Source organism: Podarcis gaigeae, assembly GCF_964106915.1.
Source record: "Podarcis gaigeae genome assembly, chromosome: 13".
Taxonomy (NCBI): Eukaryota; Metazoa; Chordata; class Lepidosauria; order Squamata; family Lacertidae; genus Podarcis; species Podarcis gaigeae.
The window spans coordinates 18,216,057-18,221,688 of NC_139689.1; the positions used below are offsets into that span (position 1 = coordinate 18,216,057).

Genomic DNA, 5,632 nt, shown 5'->3' on the forward strand with positions numbered 1-5,632 from the left:
CTCCCAAGAAGCAGGCATCTTTTAATTTTGTGACTGCTGTCACCATCTGCAGTGATCATGGAGCCCAAGAAAGTAAAATCTCTCACTGCCTCCATTTCTTCCCCTTCTATTTGCCAGGAGGTGATGGGACCAGTGGCCATGATCTTTGTTTTTTGATGTTGAGCTTCAGACCATATTTTGTGCTCTCCTTTTTCACCCTTATTAAAAGGTTCTTTAATTCCTCCTCACTTTCTGCCATCAAGGTTGTATCATCTGCATATCTGAGGTTGTTGGTATTTCTTCCGGCAATCTTAATTCCGGCTTGGGGTTCATCCAGCCTTTCACATGATGAATTCTGCATATAATTTAAATAAGCAGGGAGACTATATACAGCCTTGTTGTACTCCTTTCCCAATTTTGAACCAATCAGTTATTCCATATCCAGTTACCCCTTACGAACTACAATTCCCAGCACTCTTAACAAACCCCAAGGGTCAATGAGTCCAACCCCTGGCAATGAAGGAAGCTCAGCTAAAGCATCCATGACAGAGGGCCACCCAACTTCTGCTTAAAAATCTCCAAGGAAGGAGAGTCCACAACCTCTCGAGGGAGACTGTTCCACTGTTGAACAGCTCTTACTATCAGAAGGCTCTTCCTGGTGTTTAGTTGGAATCTCTTTTCTTGTAACTTGAAGCCATTGGTTCGAGTTCTGCCCTCCAGAGCAGGAGAAAACAAGCTTGCTCCAGGTGACAGCCCTTAAGGTAGTTCAAGATGGCTATCATATGAGAAGCAACTCTCATCTTTTCTTTAGTCTCTGCCTTCTGATCTGTTGGTTCTGTTATGGCTATTAAGTACGGACAGGTGCAAATTGCTGTGCCTGCAACTTGGTGTTTTGTTTTGTTTTTAATGACGCCTCCCCACCAATAAGTGTGCAAAAGCACACAGTTTGGCAATTGTGAATTCGCAGTTCCCTGGTTTTGAGTAAATCAGGAGAGATAAAAAGTGAGGGATATTCCTCCCTTCCCGAGCACATCAGAAATATTTAGAAGCACAGCCAAAATAGAAATGAAAGCTTTGAGGAGTGTGCAGGCATGGAAAAAAGAAAAGCAGAAAATGACAATTGGTTCACATACCCCGAGTGGAGTGTTTAGGAGCCTGATGTTCCCCCAAAATATCAGATTATCATCATATCAGGCATGGGCATAGGCGGGGGGGGGCAGCTGTCCCCCCAATAAATAAAAATAAATAAAAATACATAGGTAATTGAGATTATGTCCCCGCAACAAGAGACCTGCCCCCCCAACAAAAGGCCTGGCTACACCCATGGTATCAGGTACTGTAATCCCAAATTTATAGGGGGGGAGCATCAGGATTGGTGTTTTTTGAGGACTATGGATGTGGGCTATGCAAATTAAATGGGACAAGCCCAGGACCCTCACAGAACTTAGTTTCTCATCTTTCTAGTGTTAAAGGAAACTGCTGCAAAGGTTAAGTCCACATGCATTTTTTTCTGCAGAAGTGAAAGTTTTATTTCTCAGCTTGCAAGTCGAAGAACAGAAACCAATAGTGCTGCAGTCTTGCTTCATCAGTGGAAATAGGCTAGACATGAGACTGGAGGCGAACCAGCTGGGCTACTGGCCCCAGCCAGGATGTGTAAGATAGGGCCCTTTGCCTTCCTTCTTAAACAGAGGGTCTTTCTTTAATCTCTAGCTGGAGAAGCCAGGGATTGAACTTGGGACCTTCTACAAGTACTTGTAAAGCAGTTGCCTTACCACTGAGCTATGTCTTTATGTTCCCACCTGAGTGTTGTAAATAATGGGTTGACTCTGGCGCAGGCACTGTAATACTGGTTGGAATCTGACTGTCTCAACAGGCAATGGAGTGTGCCTCCGAGGGTGAAGTCAATCTGCGGTGTTAGCAGTACTGAAGTGCTGGGTTTCCTGCATTGGCAGGGGGGGTTGACTAGAGACCTTTGAGGCCCTTTCCAATTTTATTATCTGTGTGCCGACACGTAATAGAGAAGAAAATGACCTGTCCCTGACCCCAAGAGGTTTGCAGCCTATGAAGCAACATGGGGGAAAGAAGGGAAGGACACTGAGACTAAGGATGTGGAGGAAGGTATTGGGAAGTTGCTGCAACCTGGCCTGGATTTTAAGCAAGTACATACCCTCCAACATTTCTCTGATGAAAATAGGGACATCCCATTCCACCATGATAATTTGACTATTTATACACCACACATCTTAATGGGTTGCCCCAGCACTCTGGGCAGCTTCCAACATATACTGTATAAAAACATAAGAAAACATTAAACATTACAAAACTTCCCTATACTGGATTGCCTTCAGATGGCTTGGGAGTCGGATAACTCCATATCATCCAACATTTCTCCAGTGAAAATAGGGACAGCCTGAAGAAAAGCAAGACATTCCAGAATCAAGAAGAAGAGGAGGAGTTTGGATTTGATATCCCGCCTTTCACTCCCCTTAAGGAGTCTCAAAGCGGCTAACATTCTCCTTTCCCTTCCTCCCCCACAACAAACACTCTGTGAGGTGAGTAGGGCTGAAGTGTGACTAGCCCAAGGTCACCCAGCAGCTGCATGTGGGGGAGCGGAGACGCAAACCCGGTTCCCCAGATTACGAGACTACCGCTCTTAAACCACTACACCACACTGGCTCTCAAATCAGGAACTGGGACGGCTCCTCAAAATTAGGGATGCCCCTGGAAAATAGGGACACTTGGAGCGTCTGCAGGTAGGCAGGAAGGTGGGCGCTGCTTGAGGACAGAATCAGGTTGGTGGAGCTGTGCCCCACTTGCACTAATGAGCTAGGTTGCACTAGGCATCTTGGGGGAAAGGGCTGGAGACACTGCTAGTCCAATATGGTATTGTTATTGGAAGAAAATGTCTGGAATGGGGTGTGTGTGTGTGTGTGTGTGTGCGCGCGCGCACAACACCCACACACAGCATGAGTCCATGACTCTGCTGTACTGCTACCACAAGAGAAGAGAGAGGAGGAGGAGGAGGAGGAGGAGGCAATTGGCAGGTGTTTGCAGGTGACTTAACATTCCCATCCCTATTTTTCCTCTTTCCCTTTTGTAACAGGCAGCAAAAAGGGCAACAGAGTGGTGAGGATCACAGCACAAGCCCCAGGGGGAGAGAAAGTGCTGAAGGGGTAAGCAGCTGTACTACTCCAGACATTTTTTGATTGGACTGATTATCTAGATCGTAATATTTTATTTTTTTAAGAGGGCACATAGGGGGACTTGGGGACCACAAAAACATTTTCACATAACAATTGTATCAAGGGGAATGCAGGAGTGGTCAGTTTTAAAGTAGACATCTAAAAATAAATTAAAAGCATTTTTAAAATGGACAAATTAGGGGGTCTCAGAAAATGTTTGGCATCTCAGTGAAGCAGTAAGGTGGAAGAAACATTGTTAAGTTTTTTATATTAATAGACAAATGGGGGTTCTTGGAGCGCCAGAAAAAATGTTTGGTGTCACAGTATCAAAGCAAGGAAGCAGACAGCAATATATATTTTTGAAAATGTGGGGAAGGAACTAAAATAAAATATTTAGGCAGGTTGTGGGTTTGCTGCCCTGATCTAGATCAATTTTAATCTGGGTTCGAGACTAGGTTCCATGCTAAAAAACACCTTCATCACCCTGCTGAATGACCAGCACTAGGAGAAGACATGCAGACAACTGTGATCCAGTCAGTTTTCTTAGGCCTCTCTGCAGATTTCAGAATCACAACCACAAGTAGCTTTCTCTAGCCTGCCTGTTCAGGATGGGAGCTGAAGCAACTTTGCTACAGCTGTTCTCATCCTACCTGCTGAAAGACTGTTTCCCAGAAGCTGGTGCTGGAGGAACTTTCTGCTGAGGCCCACAATGCATGTTTTGTGAGGTTCTGTAAGGCTGTGTCTTCTTCCTCACTTTGTTTCAGTATTGCATGAGTCCACTGAGTGAAGTCATAGAATTGTAGAATTCCCTTTAATCCCACTGCTTATAACCCTTTCTCTCCCCACCCCCACTTACGTGTGTGTGTGTGTGTGTGTGTGTGAAGTTTAAGTGAGACTTACATGTAATAGATCTGGTGAAGTAGGTCCTAGTCCATGAAAGCTTATGCCAAAATAAATGTGTTGGTCTTCCAGGTATCGCAAGACTCATTGCTGTTTTGCAGCAACATATTCTGCTGCCCCACTGGGAAGTGTTGATATTTCAGTATTGAATAATTTGAATAGCTATTTTAATTCCTCCCACCAAATGTTTTCTGTAGCAAACAGCAGGCTAAGGTGCCACTTTTTTCTTTCTTTTTTAACAGAAGCATGTTTTTGTTCCTGTAACAACTGCCCAACAGACAGAATGAAGAAGAAGCCCTGCTGGATCAGACCAAATGGCCATTTAATACAGCCTCCTCACAGCGGCCAACCAGATGCCTATAGAACATAAGCACAAAAGCCCTCTCCCCATTTCTGCTCCCTGGCAACTGATATTTTGAGAGACCATAAAGAAGAGCCCTGCTTACGGATTGAGCCAAAGGGTCTTTGGGTTGCCACAATTTGAAGAGAAAAAAAGAGGACATATTTGCCGACATCTACTTTTAACTATTTGAGGGACGTGGGTGTCGCTGTGGGTTAAGCCACAGAGCCTAGGAGTTGCCAATCAGAAGGTCGGCGGTTCGAATCCCCGTGAAGGGGTGAGCTCCCGTTGCTCGGTCCCTGCTCCTGCCCACCTAGCAGTTCAAAAGCACGTCAAAGTACAAGTAGATAAATAGGTAAGGTAAACGGCGTTTCCATGCACTGCTCTGGTTCAACAGAAGCGACTTAAGTCATGCTGGCCACATGACCTGGAAGCTGTATGCCGGCTCCCTCTGCCAATAAAGCGAGATGAGCGCCGCAACCCTCAGTCATGACTGGTAAAGGGGTCCCTTTACCCTTTACCTTTACTTTTAACTATGGATCTCTATGGCGATTCTCATAATGAAAAAGAGGACCTGTCCTGGAAAAAGAGAGTATATGGCAACCCAGCATCCTGTAATCACAGTGGCCAACCAGATGCCTGTGGGAAGCAGGGAAGCAGAGCCTGATTGTAGAACATTAGCCACGAATAGCATGCTCCTCCATGGATTTGTCCGACTCACTTTTAAATGTTGGCTTTTTGCAGTTTAGTAGCGCTGGGGAGACCATGCATTAAAAAGGGACTCAAAAATAATTTAAACAAGGTTTTAATAACAAAAACAAAAACTCCTTATACACTAAATACATCAACAACAAACCAGACCCAACCACCAACCCATCCCCCAGGGTAATGGGAGAGCTAGGTGCTGCTCCTTATATATTACACCCAATTGCTTACACACAGCTTGATTAACACAACTCAGCAGCACCTGCTATGTTTCACAGCTGTAAGACTGGGTCTCGTTATTTGCCCTGGCCCTTAAAGACATACACAACTTGTGAAACAGTAATGAACCTTCACATTTTAAAGTGACCATTCAACATTAAAGCCATCCACTTTGGTGTTCTCTTGTAGGAGTGAATGCCAAAGTTTAACTATGGTATGCTTTGTTCAAGAAGTATCATGGAATCCTAGAGTTGCAAGGGACCGCGGGGGTCATCTTGTGTAACCCCCTGTGATGCATGAGTCTTTT

The 5,632-nt window shown here is 44.9% G+C and overlaps 1 long non-coding RNA gene across 2 annotated transcripts in view; it reads left to right on the forward strand.

The window, feature by feature from the left end:
- Window positions 1–4,668, forward strand: part of LOC310829359 — a 34,603-nt gene extending 29,935 nt beyond the window's left edge. For both annotated transcript variants that reach the window (XR_014557244.1, XR_014557245.1), the window contains exons 4-5: window positions 3,087–3,152; window positions 4,304–4,668. This is a non-coding gene — a long non-coding RNA (uncharacterized lncRNA). The remainder of the gene's footprint in view (window positions 1–3,086; window positions 3,153–4,303) is intronic.
- The last annotated feature ends 964 nt before the right edge of the window (window positions 4,669–5,632 follow it).